The sequence below is a fragment of the Zingiber officinale genome, chromosome 5A, assembly GCF_018446385.1.
Source record: "Zingiber officinale cultivar Zhangliang chromosome 5A, Zo_v1.1, whole genome shotgun sequence".
In the NCBI taxonomy this organism is placed as follows: Eukaryota; Viridiplantae; Streptophyta; class Magnoliopsida; order Zingiberales; family Zingiberaceae; genus Zingiber; species Zingiber officinale.
Genome location: NC_055994.1, coordinates 64,799,665 through 64,816,295, shown reverse-complemented (window position 1 = coordinate 64,816,295; position 16,631 = coordinate 64,799,665). Strand labels below are relative to the sequence as shown.

The following is a 16,631-nucleotide window of genomic DNA, read 5'->3' as shown; positions in this document are numbered from 1 at the left end:
AAACTTTTCATTGTCCTAATGAAAACTAAAAACAATGTGGAGGAGATTTTAAGAGAAGTTACCAAGTGATGAGCTCCAAATGGTTGACATTCATGTTTTTAAAGATACTCCTCCATCCAATACTCACATTCCTCCACAACTTTGAATTCTACAACAATAAGATAGACAAGAAAAATTAAGTAGAGGATACATGCTTATTATAAAGAGAGAACTAAAGACATAAAAGAAAATAAGGAAAATGAACTTGGGTTACCTCCCAAGTAGCGCTTGTTTAAGGTCATTAGCTCGACCACCTCATTAGATTCATCTAAATCTTTCTTCTTGGAGAGGTAAGATATTTTAGAACCCTCCTACCAAGGGCTCTTATTATGGAGAGAGCTTTCATCAAAGGAGCTATAAAGTAAAGTATAACTCTCTCCATCTTCGTCTTCTTGGAAATTTTTTTAGGTGGTTGAAGACGGTTCAGATTGAGCTTCCAATTATTGGCCCATGTGAAATCTGCACATCCAAAAGAAAAACAAATCTCCCACAAGCATGTTATATAGTATAGAGCTAGAACCATATCAAGATAAGATGAATAAGTAATAAAAACTGAATCACATCCAACAAAGTCAATTATAGGTACCTCCATAAAGTTTTCCAAAAGATCACAAGAAATACTAACCTTACTTTGCTGAGAAATACCTGAAATTTCTAAACATGTAGATGTGACTTTCTCTGAATCAAATGATGGTTCTGGCTCTAGCTCAGGTGTTGATGATATCAATGATGGTGATTCTTGAGACTCTGCTAGCTCTGCATAAGTCCCTACACATTGTTCCACAACATGATCAATTCTTAAAACCTCTAAGGGTTGTGTTGACAAAGGTGGTGATCCTTGAGATGCTGCTTCCACAACACAGCTCCCTACACATTCTTCCATATCATCATCATCAACACATACATCAAAAAATAAACCAACATCTATGTCCTCAATAAGAGAATCAATAACAAGAGGATCAATAATTTCACTTGCAGTTTTAAGTTGATCTACCACATCACATTCATCATCTGAAAATTCAATGTCACTATAACACCTTATAAAATTTTGAGGTAGATCTAAAAACTTATTTACCACTGCATTATCAATAAACTCCTCATCTGAAAAATCTTCATCTTCATATATATTCAAAAATCTGCACTCAACCATATTAGTGTCACGGGATTTGCCGAAGTCTTTATTTTCATTGACCCCCACTAACCTTTGTGGAAAAGGAACCCTTAGTGAAGGTCCAGGGAAAGACTGAACTTCCTTTTTCCCAAATTCCCTTTGAGCTTTTGGAGGAGGTCCAACTTGCTTATCTAATGTTGGTGTGATTAATCGTTGAGGGAAAGGTACTTGTGGTCGTTGGGAACTTCCTAGAGAAATGGAATTGAGTTCTTGTGATCTTCTATTATTCTTCTCCTCAATTCTAAACATGTCATTCTTCAGAAGTTCTTCATGATTTTTCCATTTCTCAACCCAACATCATCACACTTTTCATTAGATCTTGACTGTGTAGGAGGGGGATCTTCTTTAAACCATTTTGAAACAATACTATCAAGCTTTTCCCCCAAATGTTTGAACTCCTCACTCTGTGACTTGTGAATTTCAACATTTTTAGGTGGTTGAACTTCATTTTGTTTGACAGGCTCTCTTACATTTATGGCTTGCACTTCTTGAATATCTGAGGGAAATTTCATCCAATTTTTCTTCGACCATTCATGGAGGTTCAATGTCACTTGATCAATTAATGAATAAGCTTCATCTACACTTTTGTCCATAAAAGAACCTTCAGCTGATGAATCTAATAAACTCTTGTCTGAGAAAGAAATTCCCCCATAGAATATGTGCAAAATCAACCATTTTTCAAAACCATGATGAGGGCACTGTCTTTGAAGACTCTTGAATCTATCCCATGCTTCAAATAATGATTCTCCATATGCCTGAGCAAAATTTGTTATGCAATTCCTCATATACACTGTTCTACTTGGAGGGAAAAAATGATTCAGAAATTGCTTCTCCAATTCTTCCCAACTTGTAATGCTTTGAGGACAGAGAGAATATAGCCAAGTCCTTGCTTTATCCTTGATACTGAAAGGAAATACCATCAATCGAACTGCATCTGCTGATACTCCTTTACATTTCACCAAATCACAAATCTCTAAAAATGTTTCAAGATGCAGATAAGGACTTTCTGATACTTCTCCTCCAAATTTGTGACCTTGTATCATGAAAATTATCTCTAAGTCTAGTTGGAAACTTTCTGCTTCAATTTGAGGTTGCACAATGGGAGATAAAAATCTTGCAGAAAAGGGTATAGAAAAATTTCTCATGGCCCTGCTTAACATGTTAGTGCTCATGGATTATCAAGAATCAAAGACAAGAAATAAAATGCAATATGAAAAACAAGAAAGACAATGCAAAATTTAAATTGCAAGAAAGAAAGTGCATAATGAAAACAAGAAAGAAAACACAAAAGGAAAAAGAAAAATGTCTAGAATAATTCATATGCTAATCAACTAACAAGATATGTTTACAAAAGAAAAACAGAGAAAAATTTAAAGAAAAAGAAGAACAGAGAAAAGCTAGACTAGAATGCTAGAAATCAAGAATGCAGAATTAGAATAGCAACAAGAAAAATTTACAAAAAGTAGAAAAGAATACAAGAAAAACAGGATTCTAAAGATTAGTTACAATTATACTAATGATAAAGAAAGAAAAGTTATGTTTAGTCTAACTCAATTGATAATCTCTAATGTTATAGCGCAGTCCCCGGCAATGGCGCCAAAAACTTGTTCATTCCCAAGTGTACGGAAATGTCGCAAGTAATATAAAAGATTATCATATCCACAGGGATTGGAATAAGCACTAGAAATATCTCAAAGCGAATTAGCTAAACAACTAATTAATTGGTTTCAAATGCTAAGGATGAAAAACAAATCTAAAATGAAAGATTAACAAACAAGAGTTTGGGGTTTGAGTTATGATAAAGGGAGGTTCTAGGAGTTTTGGTTTCTTTATAAGATCTCTTGAATGTATATGGTTTACCAATTCTTATTTCTCAATTGTCTAATATTTGTAGAAGGTTGTCGGTTCTCTCTTGCAATAGATAACTGGCTTAGGACTAAAAAATGTACCTAAATGTGATCAATTAGATATGAACCTACGTTGTCCTTACACAGGATTGCACCTATTACTATGCTTCCCTCGGATATCAACATAGAAGTTCATAGCTTCTTAACCCATAAAGATACAAGGATTGAATCATAAAATCTATCCTACCCTCTTGAATATTCTCATTTCCCCTTCAAGGTTATCCCTCAAACGTCCTTACACGGGCTTGCACCTGTCACGTGGATCCCTCGGAAAATCGAGTGAGAGTTAATCTCTACAAAGTCTATAAGATATCCAAACAATCAATCAAGAATGAGAATTAAGCCCTAATCACAATTAATCATTCAAGATCCAATCGATACAAACTAGGCAACATCATAGAAACAAAGAAATGGCAAATCCACAAGAGTTTACATCAATTTATCTCACAAATACTCCCTCCATCCTAGAACAAAAAGATCTACTCCATCAAACGAAGAAAGAAAACCAAAGATAAGAAGATTACAAGCATTTCTTCAATCCCAATCCAAGAAGAGGAGAGAAAGAAAACTTATCTACAATATAACTCCATCTTCGGATCCAATCCTTGCTCCCGGAGTCGAATTCGCCAAGATCTCCCTTAAGATCTCCCAAAAATCCTCCCAAGAATGGGAGGAATCCACCAAATCTTGCTTTCTCCCAAAGGGGAGAAGATCCCCTTTCAAATCTTCAAAGAGGCTTTAAATAGAGGGGGGCTTTCGGGCGCCACACGGCCCCGAGGCATGGTCGTGTGAGGTTCACATGACCAGAGCCTTTCCCCTCTCTACCATCCATACACGGCCGTGTGGTGTACATGGTCGTGGACAACTCCCATCAAGACCTCCAAGCATGGCCGTGTAGATCCACACGGCCTGAACTGCCCCAGCTTCTGGAAACCTGGCACAACCGTGTGGTGGCCATGGCCAGAACACTTTTAAGCGCTGGGAACCCTGCACGGCCGTGTGATGCACACGGCCAGGGCCTTCTTGGTCTCTGGAAACCTTACACGACCATGTAGATCCACACAGCCATGTAAGGATTGAACTCTGATTTGCTTCAAAACTTGGCACGACCGTGTGAAGTTCACACGGCCAGGCTAAGTTCCTTGTCTGTTTCTCCTGGTTGACCACACGGCCAGAGTACTCCACCCAGGCAGGGCCGTGTGTGGCACACGACCAAGTGCTTTCTCCAATGCTTAGCTCATAAGTTGTCCAAGAATGTAGAATCTTCACTAAATTCGACTCCTGTAAACAAAAAATGCACACAAAGCAGATCTCCGAACAAAAAGAGTAAATATGCTAAAAGAATAGCTGGAAGTATAAAAATGCATAGATCAAGCAAGCTCAAAGTATGTAAATGTGCGTCAAAACATGCATAAAAGTATATAAAATCTATGCACATCAAGTCATCTTCTAAAAATCAGGCACTGGTGCTTACAATGACCTTCTGATTTTTTAGGACTATAAACCTCCTTTCATTTATCTAGGATAACCCACAAACAAGTGAACTCCTGTCCAATTTATCAGTGTCCTTTCAACACATGTGTTGGACTACCCCAAATCCGAATATGCTTCAGACTAGGCTTACGTCAATTCTACAATTCTATGAGAGTAGAGGGTTCTGATTTTAGAAGGTACTATGTTCACTTCCGTTTCAAGAGTATATCCTCAAAATGAATTTCGTAATTCTGAATAACTCATCATTGATCTAACTATTTTGATAAGAGTCCTATTCCTTCTACTACACCATTCTGTTGGGGTGTACCAGGTGTAGTCAGTTGGGATTGAATCCTGACTTCTGATAAGTGACTCCTAAACTCTTCTAAGAGGTCCTTGCCACTACGATCTCACTGTAGTGTCTTGAAACTTTTACCTTGACATTTCTCCACATCAGCCTTGTATTTAGACTTACTGTGCATCAAGTGAATATACCCGTATCTCGAATAGTCGTCTATAAAAGAGACGAAATATTTGAAACCACCTCTTGCCTAGATAGTCATAGGTTCACACAAATTAGAATGAACCAATTCCAACATTTCTTTGGCTCTATACCCCTTAGACTTAAAAGGCCTCTTGGTCATTTTTCCTTCCAAGTAAGACTCGCAGGTCGGAAAGTTTTCCACCACCAATGAACCCAAAAGTTCATTGGTTATTATCCTTTGAATCCTACTCAAGTCAATATGACCTAGCCTTAGATGTCAAAGATATGATTGGTTCATTTTCGAAGGTTGCTTTTTCTTATTAGAGTTAGAAGATGTGTTATTAATTTCCATTTGTTGCATCGTGGGAGTTATTGGATTATAAATTGTCAACCAACGTACTAGAACAGATAACTTCCCTATTATTCTTGATAACAACTTTGTTATCAAAAGAGACAGAATATCAAGTTCTTTGATAGTTTAGAAATCGAAATCAAGTTCTTTCTAAACTTGGAATGTAAAGATAATTTCTTAAAATCCATATTTTATTCCTATCAGAGGATAAATATCTCCTACTGCAACAGCTACTACTTTTGCAGTAGTGCCAATATAGATAGTGTTTTCCCTTTCATATAGTTATCGGGTTTCCTGGAACCCTAAAATGAATTACAGACATGATCAATGGCTCATCGTATCTACACACCAGGTACCGGTAGATAACACCACTAAATATGTTTCAACAACTAATGAATAAAATACACTTGTATTGTTCTCATTTCTGAGAGGACAGTCCACCTTAAAGTCCAAGTTTTATTTCTAATCATAATTGGGACTACTAAGTTTATTCTATAGTATAACAGCTAGAGGATTGACTAACATTTGAAATCCTAAGAATCACAAAAATATTTGGTCAAGACCAACACCTCAAAATCCCCATGAATTTTGTATGCCACGTTAGTGTGGACGTATAAAAATTCAATTTTTAAGAGGAAATTTTATCCATTAATTTTATTATCTCGTCAACCTAACTTTATGACAAATAAAATTAATAGTTGGTCTGTCTTTGATCAAATATTTGGTTAAAACTTTAAATTTAAAATAATATTGATTCCTCAAAACAATATCATTTAAATTCACCAACACCTCAAACACCGTGAATTTTGTATGCCATGATAGCATGGACGTATACAAATTCAAATATTTGTAAGAGGAGGGTTTAACCCATTAATAACCTTGTCAACCTATCTTTATGACAAATAAAATTACCTCAAACACCGTGAATTTTTTATGCCATGATAGTGTGGACGTATACAAAATCAAACATTTGTACGAGGAGTTTTACCCATTTATTTTATTATCTTGTCAACTTGACAAATAAAATTACCTCAAACACCGTGAATTTTGTATGCCATGATAGTGTGGACGTATACAAAATCTTAACATTTGTAAGAGGGGGTTGTAATTTTATTATCTTGTCAATTTATCTTTATGACAAATTAATAGTTGGTTTTTTCCTTCGGTCACACAAATAATAGCAGTGACTCTGATGGGGAGGATACTATTAATTGTGCCTAAGTGTATACCATTACTTGATACTTAGTCCATTAAATAAGATTGTGCCCCTTCCGATGGGGAAGATTACACACTCCTGATTAATTTCCTATAATCATCCAAATGGAAGTTTGATCTAGTGATCCGCAAACAAACTCATCCGATATGGAGGAAGGCACTCAGAGCCAACGTGCAAGTTTGTCTGCTTCACTTACAAACTAGTAATGGAGACCGTGGAATTTATTTAAAAATCCCTCTCCCACTTAGTTATTTAAGTTGAGGAATTTTAACCTAGCAAGCACACATCACACACATCATAGTAAATAAAAGAAATAAATATAGAAATTATTTTTCCAACTATTATGCCCTTTTCCATCACTATCCTTCGCGTGCTGCCTGCCCTAGGGTTCATGCCGTCGAGTCCATCGAACTTCCTTTTTATGATGCGCCTCTAGTCCTTCAATAGCACCACGCCTCGCAAGGATATGATCCGCGATAGAAAAAATAAAATTTTACATATATCGATCCTATATTCCATAAGGGAATGTACATCAAGCCTAGATCGAACATAAATGTAAAATCCTAGGGCTAATACAACTCCTGCTGTATTAGTTAAATACAATCATGCACACATAATAAAATGCCCTTGACATGTCCAAGAGTCCAATCACACACAATAACCATAAGCCATAATAGTTGGAGCCTGCAACTACAGAGTTAGCATATCCTACCATTATCCTGCCTAAATTATATATGGCATGTGCATAATTAAACTGAAAACCAAACACACAGAGGCAAACCCTAACTTTGATACCAATTGTTGGTTGGTCCTAGGAAGATCGTACCGGTTCCACTGTACAAAAATTTTGTACAAGTGTCGAACCTTTCTTAACAACCTATTGTGTTCTTTAGAAATTAAATCCGGAATCGCAAACGGAACTTAACATTATTGAATCCAAATTTAACTTATCTGTTCTTAGTGGTTTAGACTTGGATCGCAAACGATACTTAACATTATAGATCCAAATCCACCTAGGTTACAGATTTAATTAAATATTTATTTCGAAAATTGGCTCCTAGGTCAAACATGGCGAGACACTTGGCTTTCTTGGGTATAGGAACATCCACCATTGCCTCGACAAAGCCTCTTAATGAAATTCAATATTTAATTTCCTTACATAACCTTAGGTTTAACCAAAAGGAACAATCGAATCACAAGATTGACAAATAAAATAAAAGAAACACAACTTCAAATTATAAATCCAAAAATAATCTAGAATCTCTAGCATTATTTATACAAAGAAAACTAGTATGATGCGGAAAACAATTACTAGTTATACCTTTCTTTATAAGCAATAACCTCTTGATCTTCTACCGTATTCCTCTTCTTATCTCGAACGTTGTGTGGGCAACAATTTACCGAGATGAGAACCACCAACACCTTCTTCTTCCTTTCTTGCAAGTTTTGGCCAAGCACCTCTTCTTGAGATGAAGAGTTTCAGCCACCACCACCAAGCTCCAAGGGATGCTAGAAACAAAGCCTCCTTTTTCTCCTTCTTCTCCAAGCAAGATTCGGCCACCACCACCAAGCTACAAGGGATGATGCCGCTGGCCACCAAAGAAGAAGAGAAGAGGAGAAGCAAAGGAGCAAGGGCCGACCACCACCAAGGAAGTGAGAAGAGGAAAATAGAATAGAGTTGTGTCTCTTGAAGGCACCCCCTCCCTCTCTTTTATAATCGTTGGTCTTGGCAAATAAGAAAAATTTAAATAAAAATTTCCTTATTTTCTTTTCCATGAAAAAGAAAATTTAATTGATTGAAAACAATTTCCTTTTCTTAAATCATCATGGTCGGCCACCTCATAGCTCCAAGCAAGGAAAGTTTTAATAACACAAGAATTAAAACTTCCTAATTTGTTTCCAAAATTTTAATAAAAATTTCTCTAATATTTTTTCCCTTCATGGTTGGTTATAAAAGGAAATTTTATAAATTAAAATCTCTCTATTAAAATATGTGGATGATTTCCAAAAAGGAAAGTTTTCTCTAAAATTAAAATCTTCCTTTCAATCTACAAATAAGGAAAGATATCAAATCTTTTCTTAATCTTTAGTAGAGAATTATAAAAGGAAATATTTAATTTTAAAGCTCTCTTTTTAAATCATGAACATGGTTACAAAAAAGGAAAGTTTTATCAAAAATTAAAATCTTCCTTTTAACTACAAATAAGGAAAGATATCAAACCTTTCACTTAATATTTTATAGAAAGCTATAAAAGGAAAGATTTAAATTTAAATTCTCTTTTAAAACCATGGCCTCCATATAAGGAAAGACTTTAAATAAAATCCCTTTTATTTTATATGTGGCCGGCCACACCTAGCTTGGACTCCAAGCTAGGGTCGACCTCTAATCTCGGCTCAATCCCTTGGCTTTGGCTAGCCCAAACTTGGCCTCCAAGCTTGCTTGGGCGACCACCTAAGGGTGGTAGGAAGTGGGTACACGGTGGGTATAATTCTCTATATACGAGAGGCTATGATAGGGGCCGAGAGGAGGAGTTGGTTTTGGTCTCCCGATGAAATTAAGCTTCCCGTGTTCGCCCCCGAACACCCAACTTAATTTCATCAATAATAATTCATACCACTAAAGAATTATTATTGAACTACCACACCAATCTCAAATTACATTTTGGGCTCCTTCTTATCATGAGTGTGTCAGTCTTCCTGTGTTTAAGATGTCGAATGCCCACTAATTAAATGAGTTACTGACAACTCTCTTTAATTAATATCTTAGTCCAAGAGTAGTACCACTCAACCTTATCGTCATGTCAGACTAAGTCCACCTGCAGGTTTAACATGACAATCCTTATGAGCTCCTCTTGGGGACATTATCAACATAGATTACTAGGACACAGTTTTCTTCTATAATCAACAACACACACTATAAGTAATATCATTTCCCAACTTATCGGGCCTATTGATTTATCGAGCTAAATCTCACCCTCTGATAAGTCAAAGAAATAAATACTAAATATATGTGCTTGTTATTATATTAGGATTAAGAGCACACATTTCCATAATAACTAAGGTCTTGTTCTTTTATTAAGTCAGCACAAAAAGAACTTACCTTAAATGGTCCTGCTCAATACACTTAGAGTGTACTAGTGTAATTTTTTAGTCAAGATAAACTAATACCTAATTACACTATGACTATTCCAATAGTTTGTTCCTTTCCATCATAGTCGTGAGCTATTGTTTATAATTTATAAAGAACTGACAACATTATCTTCTGTTTGTGACACCGCACACCATGTTATTTACAATATAAATTAATTGAACAACTACACTTAGCATATAAATATAGACATTTGACCAATGTGATTCTTATTTCTAAAATAAATATTTATACAAAAAGCTAGACTTTTAGTATACACTCTAATAGGTAGGGCAACGGTCAGTCGTCGCAGTCTAAGGATAGGTAGTCTATCAATCTCCCTCATAAAAGCATGAGAAATAAAGGAATGCTAACTACCAATATCAATTAGCATATTAGCAGAAAATATAAAAAGTAAAATCGTACCACGGAAAATAGATCCGTCGGCCCACTGCGCATCCTCTCTGGTAACCGCGTGAATACGTCCTGTCTCTAGCCTACATGCTCAGTGGATTAAATATCGGTGTCGAAAATTAACTTGGTAGGGGTCTGCTACATTGAATTTCATTTGCTCATTACTGTTTGATCAGGGCAAGATAAAGAAAAGATCAACTACAAAAGGAGTCTAACCAAGTTTTGAAAATTAGTTCCAAGATAGGTTTCCAATACACTGTTAGAATGAGACATATCAAGTGTCCGAGGTGCTAGTATTGATCCCTAGCACAAACTCTAAGTGGAGGGAGCCAGTGAATTTTAGTGGTTGTACTAATCACCAACCCTAGATGTAGGAGGAGGAGGACTAGGCAAAGAAAGAGGAATCAAATAACTCATGTAAGTGTGTTGTAGAGGTAAGAAAAACATAGGGAAAGCAAAGGAATGAATGTCGGAATCAAATACAAGAAGGAAAGGATATTTTAGGAAGTCCAACCGATTATCCTTGTGGAATAGTACAGGTACAAACCCGTACCAAATAGACCAAAATGAATGCATGGTCCAATTAGATGCACATCACTTAAATCCTTTCATGCAATCTTACCTTGATACCTACTCTCAGTGATTGTCGAAATTCACCTCTTTATTTCCTTCATGGTTGTCTTTTGTTGGCCCATTCATGTAACGACCCACCTCCTACTGACTATGCTGTAAGGTCGGGGTTACAATCGCTGTGCTAAACTTCACTTTAAGGTGCGGAAAACTGAACTAATTTAAAACTCTATGCTATTTGCTATAAAATCTAAAATTTATATTCAGAATACCATTCTAAGGTTGTACACCTACTAAGAGATGAAGCCAACTTGCTATCTGATCAAAAACCTGAAACAGACGCTTCTAGCTGAAATCAGACATTCCAATCGATCAGCTGATCGATTGGAGTCATTGGATCGATCCAATGATCGATTTAGCGTGCTACTGTGCACGGAGGTCCCATCTGGATCGATTGGCTGATCGATCCAGTCCGGCCAATCAATCCAGAGATTGATTCAGACGCTCTTTGTTCGCGGGAGTAATTTCCCGATCGATCGGTTGATCGATCCATAGCCGATCGATTAGCTGATCGACTCATCAGCTCTCTGTACGCGGCAAATCGCGTTACGATCGATCGGCTGATCGATCGAGGGCTCCTCAATCGATCAGCTGATCGACTCAATGGTGTTCTGTACGTGGGGGCTTCTTCCAATCGATCGGCTGATCAATTGAGGGCTGCTCAATCGATCGGCTGATCAATTGGGTTTCTGATTTCTGCAGAAATCAGACCCGACCTCGTACAGAAACTTCAGAATCCAACAAAACTATGAACCAATACTACTAGACATGACATTACTCATGGTTAGCTATCTAACATTCAAACAATAAGCAATCTAAGCATAACTTTCATGATTCAAGACACTTAATATCCTAACTGCAGAAAAATAACGATATAAAGAAATGCTAAGTTTGAAGGTTTGCTAGTTCCCAAAAATCTTTATTCCAAGTTCCTTCCCACACACATCTTTATCGCATTGTCCTCCAGCGTCTGGTAATCCATCTTTCCTTTGCCTTTATCTGTAGTATAAGGAAAATGAAACTATAAGCCTGGGAGCTTAGTAAGAAACCATCTACTTCACAAAACATGCATTCAATAATATCATGCTTTCAAAAGATGCTATTTAAAATACATGCTAAAAATGCTAAAACATGGCATATGGACAATTAAATCATGTTAAACAATTACTGAACGAAAGGCTACTCATTGTATCAACAAGCTAACTAAATCGATACATAAACTAGGCTATGTGTTATAAGTAAAACTAAACTGAAGCTAAGCTGTATTCAGATATCTGGTTGTGAAGTTTGAAAACTATTTTCATAAATAGATAAAAATACTAAACATGCTACTGATGGGCCCGACAACTGTATTTGCTATGCGCGCATCCCTAACTAGGCCTGAGGTAGCAAGTCCCGAATCTAGTAGGGGTACTAGGTTATCTAAACCTAGGGACGACCATGGGAGCCCAACCCAAGGACAACTGAAGTCCCGTACAGTGCCATTGATAATGTAAAATACTATTTATAAACTGATTTATCATATCTTGATTTTACTAGGTTATCTGAACCTAGAGCTAGGTTATCTGAACCTAGAGACGACTATGGGAGCCCACCCATTGGACCGTAGTCCTGTATCACTGAAGCAAGGCTATATTTGCTAATTAAAATGCATCTAGGGCATTTAACTGAGATATTAAAATGCTTACTGTAGTATTTAACTATTCCAGGCATTTTATCGAGCACTTGGTGTGCTCTAATTCTGCCTATGGCTAAACTGAGAACATAGATGCGAACTAAGGGTGTAAAAACATACAATTAGCTACTTATACTGCAGGTGAGGGACTACTTACTTCCTGCGCTAGATATTCTTACAATCCGATCGCTAGATTTTCGGAGACGATGATCGTTTCGGCGATCCTCTTGCGTCCACGCTTCCCTCTCGCGGAGGGGAGCGTCCTCGTGTCGGAATTATCGCCGGAAGGTGTTCCTATGGCCCTAGGGTGGAACCCTAGGTTTTCCTTGGGGCTTGGCGTCGAGAGGTGAGGAGAAAGAGGGGTTCGGCGGTGAGGGTTTGAGGGAAAAAGAGAATTGTCGATTCAACAATAAATAATTCTCCACTTAATTTCCCTATTTATATTAAGTGATTAATACCCCCTACTAAACCTTAAGTATAATTGTTCTCCCTTCCTTTCAGCACACCCCTGCTGGGGCCCCTTGGTTACTAGAGTCATCTATAAGGCGTAGAGTCTAATAGGTCTCGGGTTCGATTCTCATTTAGGCTATTTTACGTTTTTATTTAATTTTGCTACTTCGGCTATTCTAAAAATTTCAGAAAAATATTCTAAACTTCCAGAAAAATAATAGAATATTTCTAAAATCAATTTGAGAATTTTCGGGCGTTACAATTCATTAGCTTTACATTTCATTTCTAATTTAAGTAGCCTGATATTACAAAATCATGAAAATCATTAATTCAGACCCAATTTATTCAGGTTAGTAATGCTTTCTCAAACTAGAGTGACTCCGTTATCTAAACACTTTCATCCCTACTCTTAAAGTTATCCCATGTTCCCACTTAGCTATCATACAGCAACTTCTACAAGAACTCCACCAAATTCAAATGCCTAACTACTGAAAATCTTTATAACTACATAGTATTAACACAATATGCATATGGTATGTAATTGTAACTGAGATAATCTAATTGAGGTCATTCGTACTCCTATAAAGCATCACACCATGAAAAGTTTGTTATTCTAGATTTATATCATACTATGAGAGGTTAGATAAGTTCATCATTTGTAAGGCCAAAACAAGATCTAATTACATCAGAATAATAAGCATTAATGTAAGTCTTTGGATGGTTCATCTCAAGTTTGCCTTAATATAAATGCTTCTCTGTGATAATAAGCTACAGAGTGGTCTCATACTATTATCTAGTAGGTATGCCGCATTTATGAGAAGGGCACCACACTATATCTTACAAACAATGAAGCTAATTCCAATATAGACTACATATCTCTTTATGACCAATAAGGATATCTATGTTACCTGTTGGTGCGGGAAGTATCCGACGATAGAACCTGAATTTTGATAATGAAAAAGGATTCAAAGTTAAGATTATTTGTGATCTAATGTGTTGAATGAGCTTGCAGGAAAAGTCCTAAGGTATCTTAGGCAAAAGTCCTACCTGTAGTTAGGCAGGCAGGAAAACCCTAGGGGGTGGTAAACTTAGGTCTTAGGGGGTGGTAACCCTAGGCGGAAAGCCTTGGCGGGTCGAGACCTTCGAGCAAAAGTCCTAGAGCCGGATACTCTAGGTGAAAATCCAGGTGTCGCGAATCGGGTGGAAAGTCTGGGTGGGTCATGGAGCGGACGTCTAGTAGAAAGACCTGAAGACTTGAGTGTTGAGCAAAAATCCAATCGGTCTGGATGACCGAACTGGCAATAGGTATACTCTCCTGAGTGGAGTAGGTGAGGACGCGTTCCCCAGAAGAGGGAACAGTAAGCGTCGGTTCGACCTAGGATTTCCGGTCAGAAATCTGAAGTCAGAACGGGACAATCCAGAGACTATCAAACACTTCTGTTATCATGTTTATTATATGCTAACTTTATTTTGCAGGATATGTTGTCGTTTTATGGACTAACGTAGCTTGTAGGGTGAAGACAGAGCTCAAATCCCCGGATGAACAGTGTCCGGGGCGCCTCCATGGAGCTTGGAGGCGCCTCGGGTGCTTTGGTTGAAGGAGCGCGCGAAGTTAAGCTGGTGGTGCCCTCAAGGAGTGTCGAGACACCTCAGATGGGCTTGAAGGCGCCCTCCATGGCATTGTAGGCGCTTTCAAGAGGATGAGCGACAACTTCTTCAGCCCTTATCTTCGCTGTGGAATCGGTGGAGTTGAGGGTGCCCTCAAGGAAGTTGAAGGCGCCCTCAATGGGCTCTATATACCTGTCTTGACCAGCAGTTTGATCAATCAAGTTCTAAGTAATCTTTCTTCAGTGCACTGCTAACGAGACGATCCAGCTAAGCTACAACAAGACCCCGACGACCTGAAGCTGTGAAATTTCAATTCTTTGTTGTCGGTATAGCTTTTTCAATACTGCCATTGTAATAATTCTTATAATATTTGCGTGATTATAGTGGTTTCCCAAAGTAAACGCTCAATGAGCATGGACCTTCGAGTAGGAGTTGCCCAAGTCTTCGAACCAAGTAAATCTTGGTGTGTTTCTGTGTTCCTTTATTTATTATTCCGCTATGTTATCCGATAAGTTTTTTGAATACCAAGTGAAAGCCATGAGTGCTATTCCCCCCCCCCCCCCCACTCTAACGCATCTCGATCCAACAATTAGTATCCGAGCAGGGTCGCTTTGATTTGGTGCAACCACCAATCAAGCATTTTTTCATGGTGATTTTTAGTTTTTTGGAGTCAATCGGAATCGATATTATTGCCGCCTTCTGATCTAGTTTTTTCATAATCGAATTTTTCTCAAAGTTGGTGCAACACCACTCGAGAACGCGTGTTAGTTTTTCTTTTAACCCGCACTACTAATCCAGGATCAAGTCCTGGGACAAGTTTCTTTTTGTTGTTTTCCTTATGCAAGTTTCTATGGCTCTTCAAGAAGGCTACAGTACAACCCAACCTCTGCTCTTCACCGGAGAAGACTTTGGCTACTGGAAGGGCTGAATGGAGTCGTACCTTCAAACACATTTCGAAGTCTGGATGATCGTCAAAATCAGTCTTGAAATTCCAACCGACGACGCTGGCAAACTGATATCGTGCGAGAACTGGGATGCAACTCTAATAAAGAAAGTAGAAGCAAATGGCAAAGCAACTTGTACACTTCAGTGTGGCTTAACTAAGGAGGAGCTGAACCGCGTCGGCCCGTTCTTGAGCTCCAAAGAATTATGGCAAAAGCTGATCGAGTTGCATGAGGGCACATCCAATACAAAAGTAAGTAAGCGTGACTTACTACTTAATAAATTATATAATATTAAAATGTAGGAAGGTGAGACGGCTAGCCAGCTCCATGCCCATATACAAGATCTGCTCAATGGACTCTACGCAATTGGATAGAAAGTGGAGAACCGCGACATCCTAACGTATGCCCTAAATGCCTTTCCGAGGAATACCTTGTGGGCAGTCATGGTAGATGCTTACAAGGTATCTAAGGATCTATCTTTAATTAAACTAGACGAATTGTTTGATAAATTTGAATTGCATGAACAAATTAACACTCTATCGACTGAGAAGGGTATAACTTTGATTGCAAGTACAAGCATAGCTTTGATTGCAGGTACAAGCAGAGCAAGCGAACCAAAAGCAAAACACAGAACCGAACCGGAGTCAGAAGAAGAACCAGACTCGGACGATGACAATGACGAGATCACAGCCGAACTCTTCAATTTAGTAAGAAAGCACTACAAAAAAAAAAGGGCTTCAACAAGAAGGACGTCAAGAAGGTAATCCAGTCCAAGGAGGTTCAACGAAGTTCTAAGGTCAAGTTTGAAGTAACCTGCTATGGCTGTAATCAAAAGGGGCATATCAAAGCCAACTCTCCAAATCAAAAGGATGTAATGAAGCAAAGAAAGAAGAAAGCTTTGAAGGCAACCTGGGACGAGTCCTTATCAGAAGAGTTCGATGAAGAGCTCGAACAGACGAGCTTCCTTGCATTGACGACCCGGGACCAAATCAACGAATCTGAAAGTGAGGACGAATCGGAAGCTGAGTTCAAGAGAAGCCATGGATCCGTATCCATTTCCGAATGGCCGAACCTTGCTGTAAGTATGTCTTGGCTACATAACTTAGTTAATTATCTTATGCGTAAATTAGCTAAGTCCAAC

General features: G+C 37.9%; 1 non-coding gene across 1 annotated transcript; it reads left to right on the top strand.

Moving 5' to 3' along the window:
• The first annotated feature begins 1,891 nt into the window (after positions 1 to 1,891).
• Positions 1,892 to 1,997, top strand: LOC121983451. Its single transcript, XR_006112503.1, has one exon. It is a non-coding gene; the product is annotated as a small nucleolar RNA R71 (small nucleolar RNA).
• The last annotated feature ends 14,634 nt before the right edge of the window (positions 1,998 to 16,631 follow it).